General features: G+C 34.6%; 1 protein-coding gene across 6 annotated transcripts in view; it reads right to left on the bottom strand.

Moving 5' to 3' along the window:
- Anks1b (ankyrin repeat and sterile alpha motif domain containing 1B) overlaps nucleotides 1-26,485 on the bottom strand; it is a 1,114,759-nt gene that overhangs the window by 608,645 nt on the left and 479,629 nt on the right. The gene's annotated exons all lie outside the window — the stretch shown is intronic.

The following is a 26,485-nucleotide window of genomic DNA, read 5'->3' as shown; positions in this document are numbered from 1 at the left end:
GTTTAATGAAAAATATGGTACAGTTGATATAATAATTTAGAGTTTAATTGATTTTCCAAGAAGATGGTAAAAAATATACTACACAGCATTTCTTTTAATGATCAATTTTGAAAGTCACAACTTTAAGTCACCTTTCATTCAACTAATATTTATTAAACATCTGGCATTTGTTAGACCCTGAGGACATAGAATCTAATAATAAAAGGACCCTTACAACATTGAAGTATAATTAAGGCACTTTCCTTTTTTCATTCTTATATAGTCCAAGGAATTGTTGGAATTAGATATCGTCCCCAAGAACCATATGCTGGAATTTAATCACCAGAATTAAGTAAAGTTATATGGGACATTTTCTAGGATCTAAGAATCTGCTTGGTATTTGTAGTGAACTTTGATTTTCTTTTTAAAGAATTTTAATTAATCCCCAAATAGCAAGAAAAGTCAATTTAAACATAAAAGTTAAAATCATGGAGCAATAGCAGATATAATCTATACTCTTTGTTAGTAATGGATTATTCCCTATAGCAGCAGTTTTTTTCCAACAGTTTCAATTACATTCACTTTTTTCCAGGCCTATCTGAGCTTTTAACATTGTTCTTTGGAAAAAATGCAGTCTTTTTGGCTCTCAGATGTACATCCATTTCCCAAGAATCAATCCAAGTTTTACTTTTATTTTCTTCATGTGTATTACTGAAATACTGAATGTTTCTTATGAGACTAAATGTATGCTTCATAAAATAAAGGTTATTGTACTTCATTTTACTTAAAGCAAAATAAACTTTTATAAAAATAATTTTTTAGTTGTCAATGGACCTTTATTTTATTTATTTATATGTGGTGCTGAGAATTGAAGCCAGTGCCTCACACATGCTAGGCAAGTGTGCTACCCCCAAGCCACAACCCCAGCCCCCCCCCCAAATAAACTTTTGATTCACTAATGTTTTCTTTACCCTTAAATATTTATTTATTTAATCACTGCATTCTATAGATTATTTCCTAAAAGATACTCATACACTGTCTCTTACAGTTCACCCTACAAGATACTCATTTACTCTATATTCTACAGTTTTCCAAGTAGATATCATTTATTCTGTAATGTAAAATAATTATATAGAAAATATCTGCATATTACAGCTTTTAGTATAAGATTTAAAATGATCAAAAATGCTTCATTCTTTTATCATTGCAACATATTTATGAAGGATGTTACAAGGCATAAATATTTTTATACAAGAGAGTGCAACTCATTTATTATTATGACACATCAACTCAGTAATAGAATTCAAATTAGTACCCACACAAGACAGTTACTTTTGAAGTATATAAGATCAGAGTTTAATGTCAGGTTTCGTTTCTCATGAAATGTCTTTCTTGAGGCTACTGAATCTCAAATTCCCATTCAATGTTCTTCGCACTACGCTGTAAAACAGCAATTAAAGAGGCACAAGCTATGATACTAGTTCTAATAGAAATATAGGCATGTCCATTATTCTAGGTTTTATTTTCTTGTATTTTATTGTGTTTTTGTATCATTTTATATATAGACAATGGACTACTTTTCTATAATGTTTCACCCATAAGTTTTATAAAAGTCAAGCCAACTGATATATACAATCTCCTTCCTTCTAAATGTTTCCTAAATACATGATTTTGAACGACAAATACTCATAGTTATAATTGCATTAAAAACAATTAATTATGTGATCATGAAGACAAACAACTTGTTTTTTTTTTTGTTGTGTTAACTCTTTCTATTAATATTTTCTGAATGTATATTAAATTGCAGATTCCCATGCATGGTAAACACTGCAATTGGAATAAAAACCAAAGATTTCTCCTATTCTCTCAGTTTATAAGCTTGAGATGGGAGGAAAAATGGTGCATGAGGGAAGAGGCAAGCAATTATGCTTCAGTAGAGTGTACAGTATATGTAGTCATTGATAAGAACTACAATATGTGAAAGCATAGAATATAAGGAAACCAAAAGGTGGGCCTCTGCTTTAGGGAGGGAATCAGAAAAGGCTTCTATGGAGAAGTTACTCAATTCATAGCTGAGTTGGATCTTCAAAACTGGTAAGCAGATGAAAAAGGATGGGAAGAAGGAAAGTACAAACCAAAAAAGCAAATAGTTCAGTATGGCTATAGTGAAAAGCATGCAAAAGTAGTGGTGAGTTCAAGATGTGAAATATTGGAAGTTGCAGAGGTCAAATCATAAAGGGTTCTAAATGCCATGTTAAGGAGTTTTTCCTTTAGCCTAAATATTTTAAAGAACCACTGAATGATTTCCAAGCAAGCATATTTCATAATCGGATTAGTATATTATAAACTCATAGAGAATGGATTGATCTGGGTTGGACCCGAGGAAGTGAAACTATTTAAGAAGATGTTATAGAATCCAAGACAAGATATTATAAAGTCCTTTAGAAAAGCAGTAGAATTAGGGTGAAGATAGCAGATGTTTTTAGGAGATGGTTAATGACGTTAATTCTAGGACTTGGCATCTGATTAAGTGTGAAGGTTGATTCTAAGTAAGAGCTCTAGGGTGGCAGATCTCTCGATGTACACACCACTATGCTACATGAGATGTATGTTTGTATGCTATAGAGACCCAGTTTAGATTGCTCAGTACATGTTAATGCAAGTCCACATATGTCCCTGTCTTTGAGCAGAATGCTATGATCTTGTTCTGCAAATGATCTTGTTCTGACCATTTCAAAGGAACGATCTGGAAAAAGGAAGAAAAGAAGGCTAAAAGAAAGTCCAAAGCCAGACCACTGAGCAGTGATCATTTGACTTCATTCTTCTTTGCATCTTTAGAACTGTCTATTGGTTTTCATTAGCCAGTGTAAGGAATATTAGGAGAAAGTAATGCCCAAAGCTCGCTGAGTATCTTAGGTGATGAAAAATTAGAATCCTGTACATGAGTCATGCTCTAAGGTAAGGGTTCACACACTATGGCTTGTGGTCCAAATCTGAAATTCCTCCTATTTCTGAATATAAAATTTATTTGATCATAACTCTGCCCATTTTCCATTAATTTACTTTTTGTCTATGGCTGCTCTCACACTACATTGGCAGAATTAAGAAGTTGTGACAGAGAGGCCAAATTATTCATAATACTTAAAATACTTACTGTCTGGCTCTTTAGAACAAACATTTGGTAACTCTTATTCTAAGGAATCACTTTACATATCATTTTAGTGCTCAAAACAACTAGCACTGTAGTCTCCCTTTTATTTCACAGCCTTATTTGCATTTTGGTTGGGCCACATGATCAATTGTGAACAATTAACCGTTTAGTACAAAAGAGATTTTTTATTCTTCTACAACTGTCCATATGATGTAGCTGTAAGTTGAAGGAAGGACATGTAACCCATTGGGCTTTATGAGAAATTAAAGTAAAACCACTTATGTTAGGCCATTGAGATTCTGTGTTTGTCTGTTGTGGCAGCTAGCATGAATTACCCAAACTAGTGTAGAATGCAATGACTGAGAGAGGCCAAATGCTTTACTCAAGATTACATAAGTAGTTAAATCAGAAGGAAGGTTCATGTATTCAAATCGCGAGAAAAGCAGATGGTGCGTCAAAACACAAAGGACAGAGGCAGAAGTTAAGAGTCATCTCTGGAGGACTAAAATAACAGTAGTGGGAAAAAAGATTAAAGAGATGGTAAGGATATTAGAACTGCAGATAAAAGAGGATGGGCCTAAAACATTTACTTCATTTTGATTTTTATACATTCTAATTTTTTAACTACTCAAATGGAATTCTGCAGAGCCATTAAGTATATGAAGGCATTTTCACAAAGTCACTGAAATTATAAATGGAATTTGCTATGTTTGAATGTGTAAAAGGAATTGTGTTTATTGTAATTTCTCCTCTCTAAAACTAGTCCAGCACTTATGTCTCCTTTTTTCCGTAGGACTTGCAACCATACATATTAACAGGAGTCAGAAAACTACAATTCCTGGTCCAAATCTAGCAACCGACTATTTTTGTAAAGCCTATGAACTGAAAAAGGCTTTCACATTTTAAATAGATGGGGAAAAGTCCATGGAAGAATTATATTATTGACATATGAAAACTGTATGAAAACCAATTTTTCTGTCCATAAATGAGTTTTTTATTGAGCCATAGCCATGCCCATACATTTATGCATTGTCCATGGCTGTTTTCCTGCTACAACATCAGAGGTGAGTAGTTGCCACAAAGACCATAAAAATGACAAAGCCTAAACTATTATACCTTCAAATTCTTTTAAAGTAAAAATCTGTGACCCCTACATTAGAGTGACTAGATAATGTACTTGAGGAGCTGAAATTAAGCAGATATAGGAATGATGGTGAAGGATTCGGGTCCAGCTATGTAGAATTTTTGGAATTCAGTGCAATATGAAAAGGTGGGGTTCCTTCCTCCAAAGGCAGGGGAAGAACAAACAAACACATGCATGATCTCTCCCTAGAGCTGTCATGGCATTATTGTTTGACACTTAATAAATTGCTCCCTCAGGCATGAGGACACTAACAACATGAGGACAGACCCTTGTGGGTACACAGGGGCTCTGCCCTGCAACTCCAGTGTACCCATCCTTGGCCCTCCTCACATCCAGGGTCTCATTGCTAGGTGAGCACATGCTGAGTGTGCAGGGGGCACCAGGGCTGGGGCAGCAGGTGACCAAGAAACCTGCTCACTTAGGTAGGAAGATGGCAGGAAGTAGGACAGTAGATAAGCAACTACAGGCACATGCTCCAATTTGTCACAGATGTTACTTAAAAATACAAATTCAAACACAATGCTACTAAGAATTTTTGACAAAATGCCCCATCCCAACTCACAGTTTCCTTATCATAAACATCTAGCTTTAGTGTGGTATATTTGTTCAAATTGGTGAACTAATATTAATATTACATTACATTACTTTACATTACATTATCAATGACTAAAGTCCACAGCACATGTGAGAACTCAGCAAACTGTATGTTTAATTTAGTATAAGCCTTGAACTCATCCAAAAAATATTTTGTTGATTAAAAACAAACAAAAATAATAAAATAAAAACAAAAAAATCTGAGGAAAATGACACAACTATAGAAAGAAGATTTAAAAATATATGACAGTAACACAAATAAGGCAAAAGGATTGTCAGCAAATGGTAAACTCTTTAAATAAAAATTAAATAATAATTTAAAAAATTATTTTAGGCCAAAGAGCACTACACCCAAGCAGAGGTTACTTCTGAGTACAGGAGCCACTGAAACTGTACTGGTTCCATACTCATAAAACCAGACCCATCTTAGTTAGATATTATTTTAAAAACCTTATATTCTATGGAAAATCCTTAATAAAATATTGGTATATTGGTAAACTATGCTCAAAAGCACATTAAGAATATACTACTACATTACCAAGTAGGTTTCAACCCAGGGATGCAAGGTTGGTTCAATATACGCAGATCAATAAATGCAATTCAACACAAAAACAGAATTAAGAACAAGGCTCATATGATCATCTCAATGATGCAGAAAAAGCCTTCAATAAAATCCAGCACCCATCATGTTCAAAACACAGAAAAAACAAGGGATAGAAGAAATTTACCTCAACATTGTAAAGAAAATATGGCTATATATGACAAACCCAAGACCAAATCACACCCAAAAGAGAAAAAATGAAAGCATTTCCTCTAAAATCAGGAAAAAGACAAGGATGTCCACTCTCTTATTCAACATAGTTCCTGAAATTCTAGTCAAAGCAATCAGGCAAGAAAAGGAAAAACAGAGTTCAAATGATCTCTACTCACTGATGATGTGATCCTATATCTAGAAAAACAAACCAAAACAAACAAGCAAACAAATAACAACAAAAACTTCACCAGAAGATTTCTAGAGCTCAGAAATGAATTCACCAAATAGGATACAAGATAAGCATACATAAATTAATTACTTTTCTATGCTGCAATAATGAATCTGCTGAGAAATCAGGAAAACCACCCCTTTCAAGATAGTCTCAACAACAACAAAGAAAAAAACTAGAAAATAAACCTAAACAAGGAAGTAAAAAACTTTCACAATGAAAATTATAGAATACTGAATTAAAAAAATTGAAGAAGACCTTTGAAGATGGAAAGACCTCATATATTCTTAAACAGGCATAATTAATATAGTCTAAATGGTCATACTATCAAAAGCATTATACAGATTCAATGAACTCTTCAAAAAACCAATGACATTCTTCACAGAACTAGAAAAAAAAAAGAGTCCTAAAATTCATTTGGAAGAATAAATGATCCACAACAGCCAAAGCAATCCTGAGCAAGAAGACTGATGCTGGAAGCATCATAATCCTTGATATTAAATTATATTACAGACTTACAGAAACACAAACAGCAGGGTACCAGCACCAAAACAGACATGCAAACCAATGGAATAGAAGACACAAAGACAAATCCACATAGATACAGTCATCTCATACTTGACAAAGGAGCCAAAAACCAATCATGGAGAAAAGATAGCAAAACTGTATATCCATATGGAGAAGAATGAAACTCGATTCCTAGCTCTCAACCTAAACAAAAGTCAACTCAAAATGGATCAAAGTCCTAGGAATTAGATCAGAAACTCTGCAACTGCTAGAGAAAATGTAGGCTGAACACTTCAACACATTGGCACAGGAATAAACTTCCTTAACACTCTTAAAGCATGACAAATAAAACCAAGAATTGATAAGTGAGATGGCATAAAATTAGAAAGCTTCACACAGCAAAAGAAACAATGAAGAACATGAAGAGAGAGCCTATAGAATAGAAGATCTTTGCCACCAGCTCCTCAGAAAGGGAATTAATATTCAGAATATATAAAGAACTCAAAAAACTTAACACTAAAAAAAACCCCAAAATAAACAATCCAACCAATAAATGGCAAAGAACTAAGCAGACATTTCTCATAAGAAGAAATATAAATGGCCAACAAATACATTAAAAAATTCAATATCCCTGGCAATCAGGAAAACACAAATCAAAACTACATTGAGATTTCATTTTACTCCAATTATAATGGCAATCATCAAGAATACAAATAATAATAAATGCTAAGGAGGGTGGGGGGAAAAGTCAGTAAGGAGATTCCTCAAAAGACTAGAAATTGAACCACCATATCCCATAATGCTATCCCACTCCTTGATATTTACCAGAAGAGCTAAAATCTGCATACTATAGTGATACAGGCATATCAATGTTTATAGCAGCACAATTCACAATATCGAAGTTATGAAACCAGCCCAGGTCCCTCTCAAGAAATTACTGGATTAAGAAAATATGGTATGTATACACAATGAAGTTTTATTCAGCCTCAAAGAAGAATAAAATTATGCCATTTGCTTGTAAATAGATGAAGCTGCTAAGAACATTATGCTAAGTGAAATAAGCCAGACTCAGAAACTCAAGGGTCAAATGTTTTATATGTGAAAGCCAGAGCAAAGTAAGGGGAAAATGAGGTATATTTATAAATATAACACAATAAATTCCACTTAATATATAACTATAAAGCACCAATTTAAAATAAATAAATACAAGGAAAACCAGCAAAGTAGAAGAAGAGGAGTTGGGTGAGGGAGGGGGAAGGAAAGAGGTAGCAATGGGACTGAAATGGAGCAAATTAAAATCTATGTAGGTATGATTATGTTAAAATGAACCCCATTATTACATATATTACAAAAATAAAAAGAGAAAGACAGAAAAATTTAAAACTGATATCTTCTGCATTTATCTCTGTTTCACTTCATTTTCATGTGCAGATATTCAGCTGTAAATGTATATATATTCATTTTTATTAAAAGAACAGAGTATAAAAGTGCTAATATATCTCTCACATTTAACATATATAAGCATGAGTGCAAAATTTTTAAAATAGAGAATCACAACATGTGTTTATTCTTATGTGTTAGTTTCTTCATACAAAGTAAGAGGAAAATGAGGTATATTTATAATATATTTCATTATATTCAAATGCAGTTATTCAAACCTGCATTTGAGAGACTACTTATAAACATGAGAAGCTATTAGTTTTATTTTTATTCTAGTTTTTATCAGTGGAAATATGAAGTAGCTCTGGACTAAATGTAGATATTAAAGAACTGGAGAGTGTTTTAAGGAGTTTCTCCTCATAAAAGTTTCTCCCACCATTGAAATAAGTCAAGATCATCTTGCAAAATTATTTTCAAATTGGGTACTTCAAATATTTATTTGCCACAATTTCAGAGATGCTCATATCAAAATCAAATGCCCCAAACTAAAAATAAGTAATAAAAGCTTGATTTCCTATGTTTAGGTTCTATTAAGAATAATTTTTTTAAAAATTTGGTTCATTTTGAGAATAGCAAGAAGAAATTACGCAATGGGTTATAGAAAATATATTCTAAGCAGCCAAAATAGAAAGCACATATCATTGTGTGGGTGAAACAAAACTTTGCAAATAAATGTGAACTTTTAATTTTTTTAAATAACAGCTTAATTTTTAATTAAAATGTGCATTTGAAAAAACTGTAAGTTCAGAGCTGCAGTTATGAGAAATAATATATAGAGATCTCATGTCCTTTTTATAGTTTCTCCAGTGGTAACATCTCATACTATAAGACAACATCATGACTGGAATCAAGAAATAACAAATTTCATCACCATGAGGATTCCTCCTGGTGGCCTTTTATATAAGTCACACTCACATCCATCCTGCCCCTACCTCCTCCTTAACTCCAGGCAACCACTAATCTAGTCTATAGGTCCTTAGTTTTGTCATGTCAAAAATGTTATGAGAATTGTACAGTATGTAATCTTTTCAGAGAGACTTTTCTCACTCATAATTTTCTGGAGATTCATCCAAAGCCTGTGTGTATAAATTGCTTGCTTTCTTATACTTCTGGGTAGTATCAATGGTTTGGATGTTTAACCATTCACACATTGTATGATATCCAGGTTGCTTCCAATTTCCAGCTATTATAAATAAAGCTGCTATAAATATATGTGTACAAGGTTTTGGTTAAACATATTTTCACTTAGCTAGGATAAATTTCCAGGGGTTCAAATGCTGGGTATTAGGATAATTAAATGTTTAATGTTTTAAGAAACTTTCAAACTGTTTTCCAGAGTTGCTTTACCATTTTATTTTTCTGTCAGCAACGTATGAACTTTTCTATAGTTTTGCAAGCATGTAAAGTTATCACTATTTTTTAATACAGCCATTCTGATAGATATGTAGAGATATATCATTGTGGTTTTAATTCGAATTTCCAAATGATTAATGATATTTGACATTTTTTTCATGTACTTTTTCCAGTAAATTAATTCTCTATTCTAATTAGAAAGGCTCAAACCTTTTACCTGTTGCATTACCAATTTTGAAACAATCAAAAACATAAACTTCCTATAATCAAATTTAGCATTGAAACTATAGAGACACTTACAAGCTCATCATTTCATTTACAGTATTATAAATCAAAACATAAATCAAAGTTACATTTTAGACACTTAGAAACCCTAGAAAAGTTTTACTTGGAGAAAAACAAACTAATACATAAAGTGTTTTTTAATCTTTTATTGATTTTATTTTTTTATAAATACATAACAGCAGTGGAATGCATTACAATTCTTATTACACATATAGAGCACAATTTTTCATATAGTATACACACGTGTATGTATATGTGTATGTTCATGCCAATTTACGCCTTTATACATGTACTTTGTTTTTTTTTTTGCATTACCATTCTTAATACACATATATACCACAATTTTTAATATCTCTGTTTGTAAACAAAGTATTGGTTTTTTTTTTAACTTACTCTTTCATTTGAAGAAGTGCAGTAGGCACTCCAATTGATTGAACTCTGTGGAGGATAAAATGAAATGAAAAGGCAATTTCAGACACTCAGACCTGGCGATTTAAAGTTTAATAGTCTGCTTCTGTTTGGTACTTTCCTCACGCCTTCCCCTCAATGAAAGAAAAGTGCTGATACCTTGTAAAAGCTTTTTTCTTTTTTTATAGTGCTTTTTATCTCCATAAAAAGCCCCTGCAATGAAATGTCCCTTCAAGTATTTTGTATATTTTATAATTGTTAGTTTTTATACTGTTGAGTTTTCAGGGTTCTTAATATATGTTGCAGGTTCTAGCCTTTTTCAGATATGTGGTTTACAAATATTTTCTCCAGTCTGTAGCTTCTTTACATTTTCTTAACAGTGTTTTACACAGAGCGAGAATTTTAATTTTGATGAAGCACAGTGTATCAGTTTTTCTTTTTATAAGCCATGACTTTGGTGTCAAGTACAATAACTCTTTGCCTAGCTCGAGGTCTCAAAGTTCTAAATTATCTATTTTTTTTCTAAAATTTTTAATACTTTTAAATTTACACTTAAGAAATTTATCCATTTTGAGTTAAATTTTGTGTAAGGTAAAGACTTAGGTCAAATGTCAATAATTTTCCCTATGTATCAATTGATCTAGCCCCAGGCTACCTTTCCTCCATTGAATTGCTTTTACAACTTTGTCAAATATCAACTGAACATATTTGTATCTATTTTTTCATGAGTCCATTTCATTGATCTATGTATCTATCCTCTTAATAGTAAACTACACAATCTTCAAGTCCTTTAGCTATGAAATCAAACTTGAAATTGGGTAGACTTCTTCCTAAAAATTTATTCTATTTCAAAATTGTCTGATCCTAGTTTCTTTATATATTTATATAAATACTAGTATGATCTTTGCTATATCTATAAAAATTTTTCTGGGATTTTGATAGGAATTACATTAAAACTGAATATTAATTTGGGTGCAATTTACATCTTTACTATGTTTGGTTTTCTTTTTTTTTTTGTACATTATAGAGCAGCAGGTAGGTTTTTTTTTATTGGTTGTTCAAAACATTACAAAGCTCATGACATATCATCTTTCATACATTTGATTCAAGTGAGTTATGAACTCCCATTTTTACCCCAAATACAAATTGCAGAATCACATCAGTTACACATTCACAATTTTTACATAATGCCATATTAGTGACTGTTGTATTCTGCTGCCTTTCCTATCCCCTACTGTCCCCCCTCCCCTCCCCTCTCTACCTCATCTGCTGTTGTTTAATTCTCTCCCTTGTTTCCCCCCCTCCTTTCCCCTCACAACCTCTTATATGTAATTTTGTGTAACATTGAGGGTCTCCTACCATTTCCATATGCTTCCGCTTCTCTCTCCCTTTCTCTCCCCCCACTTGTCTCTATTTAATGTTAATCTTTTCCTCATGCTCTTCCTCCCTTTTCTGTTCTTAGTTGCTCTCTTTATATCAAAGAAGACATTTGGCATTTGTTTTTTAAGGATTGGCTAGCTTCGCTTAGCGTAATCTGTTCTAATGCCATCCATTTCCCTGCAAGTTCTATGATTTTGTCATTTTTTAGTGCTGCGTAATACTCCATTGTGTATAGATGCCACATTTTTTTATCCATTCATCTATTGAAGGGCATCTAGGTTGGTTCCACAGTCTAGCTATTGTGAATTGTGCCGCTATGATCATTGATGTGGCAGTATCCCTATAGTGAGCTCTTTTAAGATCCTCAGGGAATAGTCCGAGAAGGGCGATAGCTGGGTCAAATGGTGTATCCATTCCCAGCTTTCCCAGGAATCTCCATACTGCTTTCCAAATTGGCTTCACCAATTTGCAGTCCCACCAGCAGTGTACAAGTGTACCCTTTTCCCCACATCCTCGCCAGCACTTATTATTGTTGGACTTCATAATGGCTGCCAATCTTACTGGAGTGAGATGGTATCTTAGGGTGGTTTTGATTTGCATTTCTCTGACTGCTAGAGATGGTGAGCATTTTTTCATGTACTTGTTGATTGATTGTATGTCCTCCTCTGTGAAGTGTCTGTTCAGGTCCTTGACCCACTTGTTGATTGGGTTATTTGTTATCTTATTGTTTAATTTTTTGAGTTCTTTGTATATTCTGGATATGAGGGCTCTATCTGAAGTGTGAGGGGTAAAAATTTGTTCCTAGGATGTAGGCTCTCTATTTACCTCTCTTATTGTTTCTCTTGCTGAGAAAAAACTATTTATTTTAAGTAAGTCCCATTTGTTTATTCTTGTTATTAACTCTTGGGCTATGGGCGTCCTATTAAGGAATTTGGAGCCCGACCCCACAGTATGTAGATCGTAGTCAACTTTTTCTTCTATCAGACGCAGTGTCTCTGATTTGATATCTAGGTCCTAGATCCATTTTGAGTTAACTTTTGTGCATGGCGAGAGAAAGGGATTCAGTTTCATTTTGTTGCATATGGATTTCCAATTTTCCCAGAACCATTTGTTGAAGATGCTATCCTTCCTCCATTGCATGCTTTTAGCCCCTTTATCAAATATAAGAAAGTTGTACTTTTGTGGATTGGTTTCTGTGTCCTCTATTCTGTACCATTGGTCCACCTGTCTGTTTTGGTACCAGTACCATGCTGTTTTTGTTACTATTGCTTTGTAGAACAGTTTGAACTCTGGTATCGCTATACCTCCAGATTCACACTTCCTGCTTAGAATTGCTTTTGCTATTCTGGGTCTTTTGTTTTTCCATATGAATTTCATGATTGCTTTATCTATTTCTACAAGAAATGCCATTGGGTTTTTGATTGGCATCGCATTAAACCTGTAGAGAACTTTGGGTAATATCGCCATTTTGATGATGTTAGTTCTGCCTATCCATGAACAGGGTACATTTTTCCATCTTCTAAGATCTTCTTCTATCTCTCTCTTTAGGGTTCTGTAGTTTTGATTGTATAAATCTTTCACCTCTTTTGTTAGGTTGATTCCCAAGTATCTTATTTTCTTTGAGGATATTGTGAATGGAGTGGTTTTCCTCATTTCCATTTCAGAAGTTTTGTCGCTGAATACAGGAATGCCTTTGATTTATGCATGTTGATTTTATATCCTGCCACTTTGCTGAATTCATTTATTAACTCTAGCAGTTTCTTTGTAGACCCTTTTGGGTCTGTTAAATATATTATCATGTCATCCGCAAATAGCGATAATTTAAGTTCTTCTTTTCCTATTTTTATGCCTTTAATTTCTTTTGTCTGTCTAATTGCTCTGGCTAGTATTTTAAGAACTAAATTGAATAGAAGTGGTGATAGAGGGCATCCCTGTCTTGTTCCAGATTTTAGAGGGAATGCCTTCAGTTTTTCTCCATTTAGGATGATGCTAGCCTGAGGTTTAGCATATATAGGTTTTACCATGTTGAGGTAAGTTCCTATTATCCCTAGTTTTTCTAGTGTTTTGAACATAAAGAGATGCTGTACTTTGTCGAGTGCTTTTTCTGCATCTATCGAGATGATCATATGGTTCTTGTTTTTAAGTCTATTGATGTGGTGGATTACATTTATTGATTTCTGTATATTGAACCAGCCTTGCATCCCAAGGATGAATCCTACTTGATCATGATGCACAATTTCTTTGATATGCTTTTGTATTCGATTTGCCAGGATTTTATTGAGAATTTTTGCATCCAAGTTCATTAGAGATATTGGTCTGTAGTTTTCTTTCTTTGAAGTGTCTTTGTCTGGTTTCGGGATCAGGGTGATGTTGGCCTCATAGAATGAATTTGGAAGAACTCCTTCTTTTTCTATTTCTTGAAATAGCTTGAAAAGTATTGGTATTAATTCTTCTTTGAAGGTTTTGTAGAACTCCGCTGTATACCCATCCGGTCCAGGACTTTTTTTGGTTGGTAGTCTTTTGATGGCTTCTTCTATTTTTTCTTTTGTTATTGGTCTGTTTAAATTGTGTGTGTCTTCCTGACTCAATCTGGGTAGATTGTATGACTTAAGAAATTTATCGATATCTTCATTATCTTCTATTTATTGGAATATAGGGTTTCAAAATACTTTCTAATTATCTTCTGTATTTTGTAGTGTCTGTTGTGATATTGCCTTTTTCATCCCATATGTTAGTAATTTGAGTTCTCTCTCTTCTTCTCTTCGTTAGCATGGCTAAGGGCCTGTCGATCTTATTTATGTTTTCAAAGAACCAACTTTTAGTTTTTTCAATGGTTTTTTTTTTTTGTTTCAATTTTGTTGATTTCTGCTCTAATTTTAATTATTTCTTGTCTTCTACTACATTTGCTGTTGTTTTGCTCTTCCTTTTCTAGGTTTTTGAGGTGTAGTGTGAGTTCATTTATTTGTTGTTTTTTTCTTTTTTTGAGGAAAGAACTCCAAGAAATGAATTTCCCTTTTAAAACTGCTTTCATTGTGTCCCATAGATTCCGGTATGTTGTGTCTGTATTGTCAATTGTATCTAAGAGTTTTTTTTATCTCCTCCTTTATGTCTTCTGTAACCCATTGATCATTCAGGAACATATTGTTCATTTTCCATGTGATGTAGGATTTTTCCTTCCTTCTTTTATCATTGATTTCCAGTTTCATTCCAGTATGATCAGATATGGTGCATGGTATTATCTCCACACCTTTATATTTACTGAGAGTCACCCTATGGCATAATATATGGTCTATCTTTGAGTAGGATCCATGTGCTGCTGAGAAGAACTTGTATCCACTTGATGATGGCTGATATATTCTATATATGTCGGTTAAGTCTAGGTTATTGATTGCATTATTGAGTTTTATGGTTTCTTTGTTCAGCTTTTGTCAAGAGGATCTGTCCAATGGCGGGAGTGGTGTGTTGAAGTCCCCCATAATTATTGTGTTGTGGTCTATTTGACTCTTGAACTTGAGGAGAGTTTGTTTTACGAACGTTGCAGCACCATTGTTTGGTGCATACAAATTTATAATTGTTATGTCTTGATGGTGGATGGTTCCTTTTAACAGTATATAGTGTCCTTCTTTATCCCTTTTGATTAACTTAGGTTTGAAGTTGATTTTATTCGATATGAGTATGGCCACTCCTGCTTGCTTCCGAGGGCCATGTGAGTGGTATGATTTTTCCCAACCTTTCACCTTCAGCCTGTGTATGTCTTTTCCTATCATATGAGTCTCCTGAAGGCAGCATATTGTTGGATTTGTTTTTTTAATCCAGGTTACTAGCCTATGTCTCTTGATTGGTGAATTTAAGCCATTAACATTTAAGGTTACAATTTAAATATGGTTTGTACTTCCAGTCATGTTTATTTATTTATTTATTTATTTATTTTAGTTTGGCTAGTTTTTCCTCTTTGGTTATTTTTCTCCCCCTTTACTGAGATACCTCCCACTGTTAGTTTTGGGCACTATTTTCAATTCCTCTTCTTGTAGTATTTTGCTCAAAATGCTTTGCAGTGCTGGTTTTCTGGCTGTAAATTCTTTTAGCTTTTGTTTATCGTGAAAGATTTTAATTTCATTGTCAAATCTGAAGCTTAATTTTGCTGGATACAGTATTCTTGGTTGGAATCCATTATTTTTCAGCGTTTGAAATACATTGTTCCAGGATCTTCTCGGTTTCAAAGTCTGTGATGAAAAATCAGTCGTTAACCTAATTGGTTTACCCCTGAATGTAATCTGCCTCCTTTCTCTCGTAGCTTTTAATATTCTCTCCTTGTTCTGTATGTTAGCTATCTTCATAATTATATGTCTTAGAGTCGGTCTATTACGGTTTTGGATGTTTGGGGTCCTATAGGCTTCCAGGATTTGGCAATCCATTCCATCTTTCATCTCTGGGAAGTTTTCTAGGATTATTTCATTTAATAAGTTGTCCATTCCTTTGGTTTGATCCTCTGTGCCTTCTTCTATCCCAATGACTCTCAAATTTGGTTTTTTTATGAGATCCCATATCTCTTGGATAGATTGCTCCTGAGATTTATGCATCTTTTCTGTGTTGACTATATTCTTTTCAAGTTGATAAACTTTGTCTTCATTATCTGATGTTCTGACTTCTACTTGATCTAGTCTATTTGTAATATTCTCGTTAGAGTTTTTAATCTGGTTTATGGTTTCTTGCATTTCTAGGATTACTGTTTGTTTGTTTGTTTTTTTTTTAAATCTCTATCTCCTGGTAAAGCTCGTTCTTTGCAGTTTGAATTTGTTTGTTTAGTTCGTTTTCAAAATATACTTTCAATGCTTGGACTTGCTGTCTCATGTATTCTCTAATATTCCGTTCCATCTGAGTTAGGTATGCCTTGATTTCTTTCCCTGTCCATGTTTCTGATGCTTCTAGGTCCTCCTGTAGATTTAAGTTGTCCTGCATTGTTTGTAGTCCTTTTTTCCCTTGTTTTTTCATGTTGTTCATGTTACTTTCCAGCTCTGTTTGACTGCTTTGTAACTGCTTTCTCCTATACATTTGTTTTGGCTTTGTATATCTCTGTTGTCTCTCCTTTGTGGTGGGAGATTATGTCTAGAAATGTTGGGCTTTATTGTACTTTAAAGCTGATTCATTCAATTCATAAAAGGCTTCCAGGTTCTGTATGCATATAGTGATTTGTTGTTTGTTCTTAGGACTATATGTTTAGGTTAGGTGCTATGATGGTACGAGGGTTAGTATGTCTTGGGTACTTTAGAAGATTGCTCTACTGAAGGTGGATACTAACAGGCAATTGGATCAGGGTGTTGGTAGTAGCTAGGTATTTAGGAGCCCTATAGACAGCCTCAAGACATTCACCTATTTGCATTTAGACAATTACACGTAATGGAAGACGTAATGCTTGGGATGAAAGTTGGGGGGTAGGGGAATGAAGGTGCTCTTAAAAAGAAAGAAGGAGAGATAGATAGATTAGAGGAGAATGAAAAGAACAATAAAACTTGAAACGGGAAAGAAAGAGAGAAGGAAAAGGGGAGAAAGGAACAGAGAGAGAAGAAGAAAAAGAAAAAAAAATATTGAAGTCTTAGAGATCCATTTTCTTCTCTTCCAGTAGGCGGAGCTGTGCCCTCCGAGCGGAGCTTCTGCTCTCTACCTGCCCATAGCAATCCCTGTAAGGCATCTCCTGGTAGTCTCTCAGACTTGTCAGTCCAGAGCTGTTTCACTACTCCGGCCCTTACCCCCCTTCCTCCTGTCAGCCAGCCAGCCAGGTCCTGTTCACCAGAAGCGGTTCCCCAGAGATCTAGTTACACTTGCAGCCCCACTGTGTGTCCCATTTAAGCCCCAGTGCTGTGGTAAACTGACGGCTAAGACCTTGGGAGTCACCGCTGGTGATATGGGGGGTTGGGGGTCAGGGATCCCCTCTGCTTCCCTACTGACACGACCCCTGAGAGGTCCATGAAGTTTCCTGGCTTCTTGTATCTGGATGGGGAGGGAGTCACACACCTGCTTAAGTGGATTCTGCTGGGAAGGAATTCCATCAGCCGAACTCCGATGACATCACCTCTCTGCTATGGCGGGCCCCAAGTTCCTTGTCGGAGTGTCCGAAGGGAGGGGTGGGACTGGTCCGTCCCCAGTTGGCTTCAGCTCCCAGCTCGCTATTTCATGAAGGCTTGGCTAAAGACTTCTTTCTGCCAAGCTGCGTCTCAGAGGCTAGCGGGACCCAGTCACGTTTGCTGCTGGCGGACGGGCTGGCAGCCGCGCTGAGGTGCGCTGACTGTGGCTGGCAGATCTGGACCTCTGCGTCTCCTGGCAGGGATTTGCTCATCTGGGGCAATCTGTTGCTTCAAAAAATCCTAGTAGGTCCCGGCCGGTCTCTCTTCAGTGGAATTTTGCTAGGAGATTCTTTGTTGGTAGAATCTAAGCGTTATCTATGCGTCTTTATGACCCCATCACTGGGGGGGGGTATTGAAAACGCTGCTTCTCCGCCCGCCGCCATGTTGGATCAGCCTATGTTTGGTTTTCGAAACCATGAACAGGTTTGTCTTTTGACCTCAAACTTTTTTTTCTTTCATCAATATTCTAAATTTTTCAGTATACAGAGACTATAAATGTTAAAGGGGAGTGGAGTTAACTAAGGCACATAATAATCAAGCTATCATTAAAACAAAGATATCAAAAATAATTGAAAGCAGAAGATATAAAGTATATTACATATAATTTTTGTTAATCCTGAAACAATGATCAATGATTTTCTCAGCAGAAACAATGCTGGCCAGGAAAAGTGGTACAGTATGCTAAATTTTGTGATGTTTATTAGTAATGCATAATAATGGGTATCCTTGTGGCATAATCATACCTACATACAAAATAAGTGATCCATTTTTTCTTCTAATACCTCCCATTGTTTTCCCCTCCTTCCTCCCCTTGTCCTCTTCCTGTACACTAAGGATATTCCTCCTACTTTCATGAGACCATTTGTTTCTTTTTTTCTTTCTAGTTACCATATATGAGAGAACACATATGACATTTGTCTTTCTGAGTCTGATTCATATTGCTTAACATGGTGCTCCCCAGTTCCATCCATTCATTTCCTACAAATGATAGATTTTTGTTATTCTTCACATTTTCTTTATTCATTCATCTGTTGACAGATACCTAGCCTGATTCCATAACTTGGCTATTGAAAATTATTCTTCTATAAACATGGGTATTTATATATCTTTATGGTATGCTGACTTTAGTTCATTTGGATAAATATCAAGAAATGATAAAGCTGGGTTTTATGGTTGTTCCACTGCTAGCTTCAAGGAACCTCCATACTGATTTATATTGTGGCTGTACTAACTTACATGCCCAACAACAGTGTAAAAAGTTCATCTTTTCTCCACATTCTCTCTAGCATTTATTATTGTTTATATTCTTTATGATTGCCACTCTGACTGGAGTGAAATTAAATCTTGGCATATTTCTGCATTTCCATGGTAGCTAAAGATGTTGATAATTTTTTAAAATATATTTATTTCTATTAATATGTGCAAAAATACAAATGGTCAACAGATATATGAAAAAATTAAACACCATTATCATTTAGGGATAAGCAAATCAAAACTACACTGAGATTCATCTCACTCCAGTTAGAATGGTAGCCATTCATGTTTGGGAGATAGAATGGAATTTTGAGCAAGAAAGAATTGTAATCAAATACTAATGCCAGAATATCAGTTCAGTATTTGTATCTGTTAAATGGAGGTTTTATAACCTCCACAAGGGCCCCAGGAAGTGGAAAAGGACAGTGCCCAAACTCACATCCTCAGCCAGAAATTTTTGGACATGAGCAGGACGCTACTTCAGTCCTGGTCAGCAAAGGAAGTAGCGCCCATGGTTCATAACCTTGAATAGTGGAAGCTAGGACCCAGGTGAACCAGTTGAACTTTTTTATTCAGTAGTAGGAATGGTGCCCTTTTGGATTGTGTGAGTCGGGGGGATACTTGTGGACCACAGACCATCCACAGAGTTCACAACCACAGGTCCCGTCCCATAACTGCACTATGCCAGTTTTAAAAGGGTCCTGTGGAGGGAAGTGGGCGAGTGTTGACTCACACAGCCTAGAGCCATGCATCTTGAGCTCCTGCACAGAACAGAAACAGTCAATAGAAACAACACCACAACCTCTCTGCAGCCTGAGACTCAGGCCCCTGAGCTGACAACTGAGAACAAGCTATCTGGAAGTCCACAGAAATCAGGAGAGTGGCTCCTATGCCCCAGCACCTCTGAAGGAATCCAAAGCCAAAAACTCATGGACATCTTCTAAAGGTCCCAAATAGTGTTGAAATCCAAACCAAGACTCAATAAGAATTTTCTTCACGTTGGCATGGTTTCTTATAAATAGCTCTAAAGGCTGGGTGTGGTGGTGCATGCCTGTAAGCCCAGTGGCTTAGGAGGCTGAGGCAGGAAGATTTTCAATTCAAAGCCAGCCTCAGCAACAGCAAGGGACTAAGCAACTCAGTGAGACCCTGTCTCTAAATAAAATACAAAAAAGGGCTAGAGGTATAGCTCAGTGGTTGAGTGCCCCTGAGTTAAATCCCCAGTGCCCCCCACCAACCAATCAATCAATCAGTCAGTCAATCAATAGTTGCTGGTGTTACTCTAGTAGCCAACACTGCACTCTCCACCCTCTATTCATTTGATTGTATTTCTTTTAATGTTTTTAAGCATTAATCGGAATCATTCCATCTTTGTTTTCCTAGCTCAGGCTTACATTTTTTCTTCTTACCCACTCTTATCCTTCTTAGATTACCTGCCACTGTATCAAATCCCACCCCCATCCATTTTTCTCTTCTTTTTACCTTGGTGTATATTATACTTTCTTCTTTTCTATTTTATTTAGCTCAAATTTTCTCCCCTCCCCTTATAACCCCTATATAATGTTATAACAATTTTACTATATTTAATAACCAAGGTAATTATTCAACATATTCTAGAACTTTAATACAAGTTTACTTGGATTAGAGAAATTGTGGAGAGTAGTATTAATATTTTTTTTTCATTTTTCAGAGCAAATCTACATCAAAGGGCTGATACTGGGAACTCAAAGTAATGCCAATAACAGGAATGGTATCAAAGTGGTACTGGTACTGGAAATAGCAGAGGACAAACATTGAGTTAAAGTATCAATACTTGGATATTAACCCGGCAAGGACTCTTAAGAGAAATAACTTCACAAAAGAGTTCTTTGCATAAAAGAAGTGATAATCATCTCAACAGATGGATAGACATACAAGAACTATGAAAGGGAAGGAAAAACACCAACCCAAACAGCCCACAAACACTTCAATAACTGACTCCACTGACAGACACCACAGTGGAGGAAATTTTAGAGAAAGAATTTAGGAAGTTCATAATTAAAATATTCAATGAGCTCAATGAGCTAAAAGAAGATGTAAGGAATCAAATTAGAAAATACAGAGAATGAAATGTCATTTTGAAAAAGAGACAGAGATCCTGAGAAAGAACCAAACAGAAATCCAGGAAATGAAAGACTCAGGTGTTAAGAGAACATGACCAGAATATTGGAGAAATCTGGGACAAGATCAAGAGGACAAACTGAAGAATTATTGACGTAGATGAAGGCTCTGAAATATAAACTAAAGGAATGCACATCCTTTTCAATGAAATAATATTTAAAATTTTTTTCTAAATCTTAGGAATGAGATGGAAATCCAAATAAAAGAGCACATAGAACTCCAAATAGGCCAGATCAAAACAAAGATCCTCTCTAAAACACGTTACAATAAAAATGCTTAACATACAGAATAACCACATGATAAAAATGGCAGGTCTTATTTAGAGGTAAGTCAATTCATATTTCAACTGATTTCTCAACCCAGGCCCTAAAAGTCAAGAGGGCTTAGAATAATAGATACCAAGTCCTGAGAGAAAATGCATGTCAACCAAGATTATTAAATCCTGCAAAATTGGGCTGGGGATGTGGCTCAAGCGGTAGCGCGCTCGCCTGGCATGCTTGCGGCCCGGGTTTGATCCTCAGCACCACATACAAACAAAGATGTTGTGTTTGCCGAAAATAAATATTAAAAAAATTTCTCTCTCTCTCTCTCTCTCTCTCTCTCTCTCTCTCTCTCTCTCTTTAAAAAAAAATCCTGCAAAATCATCCCTCAGAATTAAAGATAAAATAAAAACCTTCCATGACAGCAGAATCTAAAAAAAAATTCAAGAATTCTAAGCAAGAACTATAAAAATACTTAATAAATATTTCATACAGAAGAAATAAAAATGACAATGAAAATCAGCATAGGGATGAACTGTGCTAGAAGAATGGGCAATTAAATAAAGTCTGAATAAAGCATTATTATTTAAATAAATAAATATGGCAGGAAGTAGAAATCATCTCTCTGTAATAATATTCAATGTCAATGGTCTAAGCTCTTTAATAGAAAGACGTAAATTGGCAGACTGGATTGAAAACAAGACTCAACAATATGTTGTTTGCAAAAGACTCAGCTTAAAACACATCCACAGATCTGAAGGTAAAAGGATGGGGAAAGATATACCATGCAAATGGTAGCAAAAGCAAACAGGGGCCGCTACTCTCCTATCAGACAAATCAGAATCCAAGTCAAAATTAGAAGAAACAAAGGTTACTATGAAGTGACCTCTAATTTCCTTAACCGGAGAATCATCCAATATGAAGATATGATGACTATAAATATTAATTCCCTTAAAAATAATGCATCAATGTATATAAAACAAACACTTCTCAATATTAAGAAGTGAATAGACCACTGTATATTATAACACTGGGTGATTTCAACAGACCTTTCTCTCCACTAGAGGTTCACCCAGACATATACTAAGCAAAGATTCTTCAGAGCTAAAAAAACATTACTAATTAAATGGACTTAGCAGACATCTATAGAATATTTCATCCATCAACAACAAAATTCACTTTCTTCTCAGAAACACATGGAACATTCTCTAAAGTAGATTATATTTTAGGGCACAAACAAATATAAAAATCAGAGGTAATACCTTGTATAATGGAATAAAATTAGAAATCAGTGACAAGATAAAAAACAGAAGCCATTTTCACACCTGGAGATTAAATAAGCCTCTTGAATGAGAAATGAATCATAGAAGAAATTGGGAGAAAAATTTTTTAAAATTTTTAGAAATAATGAGACAAATGATAGAAATATCAAAATCTCTGGGACACTATCTATGCAGGCAGTTCTAAGATGAAAAGTTACAGCACTGAGTTCCTATATTAAAAAAATAAAAAGATACCAAATAAATAATTTAATGCTATACCGCCAGGTCCTAGAGAAAGAAAAAAACACCAAAATCAGTAGAAGACAGGAAATTATTAAAATCAGAGCCAAAATTTTAATTGAGAATAAAAAACATTAAAAAGATCAATGAAATAGAGTTGGTTCTTTGAAAGGATAAATAAGATTGATAATCCCAAAAACTACCCAAAAGAGAGAAGACCCAAATCAACAAGATTATAGATGAAAAAGGAAATAACACCAAAGACAATATGAAATCCAGGGGATCATTAGAAACATTTTGAATATTTATACTCCAGTAAGCTAGAAATTTTTAAAGATATTGACAAATTCCTAAGAAATATTACCTACCCAGATTGAACCATGAGGACTGAACAATGAGGATGTAGAAAACTTAGATCAATAGCAAGTAAAGAAATTAAAGCAGCTATTAAAAGTTTGCCAGTAAAGAAAAGCCCAGGTCCAGACATATTTTCAGTTGAATTCTAAAGACTTCTAAAGAAAAACTAATGTTAATTATTCTCAAATTATTCCATGAAATAGAAAAGGAGATAATGCCTCCTAATTCATTCTATGAAGCTGGAATCACCCTAATACCAAAACCACATGAACATATGTCAAGAAAACAAAATTCAGGAAAATATCTTTGGTAAACATAGGTGCAAAATTCTTTTGTTTGTTTGTTTGTTTTTGTTTTTTCCTCTCCTTTATTATATACATAATATCTTTATCTCTTTATGTTTCCTCAATTAACTTTTAATTCCAAAGGATGATAAAATGGAAAAATTTCTAAATTATACCAGAAACAAAAATTGATCTACTTTAAAAAAATTAAAAACTCACTTTTTCTCCCCTCTTTTTTTCACATTACTATTCTTAATACACCTTTATACCACAATTTATCATATCTCCAAAATTCTTTTTTTATATTTATTTTTTAGTTTTAGGTGGACACAATATCTTTATTTTATTTTTATGTGGTGCTGAGGATCAAACCCAGTGCCCCGCGCATGCCAGGCGAGAGCACTACCACTTGAGCTACATACCCAGCCCTCTCCAAAATCCTTAATAAAATATTGGCAAACACATAATTCAGCCATTTCATTCCAGGGATACAAGATTGATTCAACATATGCATATCAATAAATGTAACTCATCACATATACAGAATTAAGGCCAAGAATCATATGATTATCTCAATAAATGCAGAGAAAGCATTTGACAAAGTCCAGCACCCATCCATGTTTAAGACATTAGAGAAACTGTAATATATGAGGAAAAATAACACTGTAAAGACTACATATGACAAACTGAAGGCCAACCTCATAATGAATGGAGAAAAACTTAAAAACTTTCCTCTAAAATCAAGAATAAGACAAGGATGTCCACTCTCACCACACTTATTCATCATAGTCTCTGAAACTCTGACTACAGAAAGAAATTAAAGGGATAACAATAGGAAAAGAAGAAGTCAAATGATCTGTTTCCTGATGATATGATCATATTTAGAAGACCAAAAAAAAAAAAAACTCCATCAGAATACTTCTGGAGCTGATAAATAAATTTAGTAAAGCAGCAGGATACAAGATCAACATAGATAAATCAATCACTTTCCTATATTCAAATAATGAAATCAGGAAAACTATCCCATTCACAATAACCTAAAACAAAAAAGTTGCTAACTAATCTAATAAAGGAGGCAAAAAGACCTCTGCAATGAAAACTATAAAACACCAAAAAAAGAAATTGAAGAAGATTTTTGAAGATGGAAAGACTTCCCATGTTCATGGACAGGCAGCATTAATATTGTCAAAATGACTATATTACCAAAAACATTATACATATATAATGTTATCCCCATCAAAATACCAATGTATTCTTCACAGAACTAGATAAAACAAGTTCAAAACTCTTTGTAAAAATAAGAGATCCAGAACAGCCAAAGCAATCTTGATCAAGAAGAGCAATACTGGAGGTATCACAGTGCTGAACCTCAAATTATACTACAGAGTTATCGTAACAAAAAATAGTATTGTGTTGGCACCAAAAAACGCCTGCAGACCAATGGAATAGAAGACATATATATATATAGAAGATGGAAATATATAGAAAAAGGAAATTTTAACCCTAAATCTCATTCTGCACAAAAGACAAAAGTGGATCAAAGACCTAGGAATTAGACAAGAAGCTGCTAGAAGAAAATGTAACCTGAACACTCCAACATATTGATAGAGGCATTAACTTCCTTAACGGGACTCCTGAAGTGCCAGAAATGAAACCAATAATCAATAAATAAGATGGCATCAAATTAAAAAGCTCTTTGCACAGAAAAGGAAATGAGTATGAAAAGAGAACTGACAGAACAGGAGAAGATCTTGCCACCTGCTCCTCAAATAGGGGAATGATATTCAGAATATAAAAAGAACTCAAAAAACTTACACTAAAAACCCCAATAATTAATAAATGGGCAAAAGAACTAAAGAGACATTTCTCAAAAGAAGAAATTAAAATGATCAATAAATATATAAAAATGTTCAACATCTCTAGTAATCAAGGAAATGTAAACTAAAATTACATTGAGATTTCACCTCACTCCAGTCAGAATGGCAATCAAGAATACAAATAATAATAAATTTTGGTGAGGATGTTGGTGGGACTGCAAATTAGTACAACCACTCTGGAAAGCAGTATGGCAATTCTTCAAACAGACTAGGAATGGGACCACCATATGACCCAGCTATCCCACTTCTTGATTCAGAGCCAAAAGAAATAAAATCGGCATAATATATAATATAATATAATATAATATATCTGGGATGCAGCCAGATCAATGTTTACAGCAGAACAATTCACAATAGCCAAGATACAGAACAGCCCAGGTGTCCGTTAGCAGAATAAAGAAAATGTGGTCTAGATACACAATGGAGTAATAGTCATAAAGAAGAATAAAACTATAGCATGCGAAGTGAAATAAGCCAGACTTAGAAAGTCAAGGGTCAGATGTTTTATCTGATATGCAAAAGCTAGACCAAAATGGGTGGAGGAAAAAAGTGGGGAGGATTTCATGTAGAGATCAGGGGAACAGAGGAAGTGGATTAAGGGAGAAAGAACCAGAAAAGAAAAGAAGGGTGTAATGAATCTGACCACACCTTTAATATACATACATGAATATACCACAGTGAATCTCCCCTCATGTATATCCACAAGGCACTGATTAAAAAATACTATAAATAGAAGAAAGATCAGTATAATAGAGGAAAAGGAAAAGTGGGAGGGAGGAGAGAAAGGAAAGGGGAAGTATGGAACTGAATTAAAGCAAACGATACCTATGCTTATATAATTATGTCACAAACTAGTATGGGGTCATTTTTAATTCTGCATTTATAAATAGAAAGGCATTTAATTTACTTTTCATAAAATGTTCTCTTCTTTTTTTGATGCATTGGCTCATACAATACTCATATAAAGTTATGTGAAAATACACACATAATGCTAAAGAAGCATAGCAGAAGGGTTAGAAACCCTTATATATAACTACGTGACATCTAGAAGGTATCTCAAATTTTGTAGTCAAAACAAACTTTTGGGCTGGGGCTATAGCCCAGTGGCAGAGCACTTGCCTAGAATGTGTGAGGCACTGGGTTTGATCCTTAGCACCATACTAAAAATAAATAAATAAAATAAACGCATTCTGTCTGTCTACAACTACAAAAACAAACAAACCTTTGACTCTTTCTCCCCAGTCTCAGAAACACCAAAACAAAAGAAAACAACAACAACATACACACAGAGGAAAAAAAAAAAACAATTCTGGAATTTGCCTAGATTTTTGCCATTCAGGTAAATGACATCATGATTCTTGCAGTGGCTCAAATCATGTACTTGGGTGTTTTAGTCAGCTTTTTCACTGCTGTGACTAAAGGGCCTAATCAGCAATATTACTGAGGAG

The sequence above is a fragment of the Marmota flaviventris genome, chromosome 3 (assembly GCF_047511675.1).
Source record: "Marmota flaviventris isolate mMarFla1 chromosome 3, mMarFla1.hap1, whole genome shotgun sequence".
Taxonomy (NCBI): domain Eukaryota; kingdom Metazoa; phylum Chordata; class Mammalia; order Rodentia; family Sciuridae; genus Marmota; species Marmota flaviventris.
The sequence above is the reverse complement of the archived record's forward strand: the minus strand, read 5'-3'. Positions and strand labels throughout refer to the sequence as shown.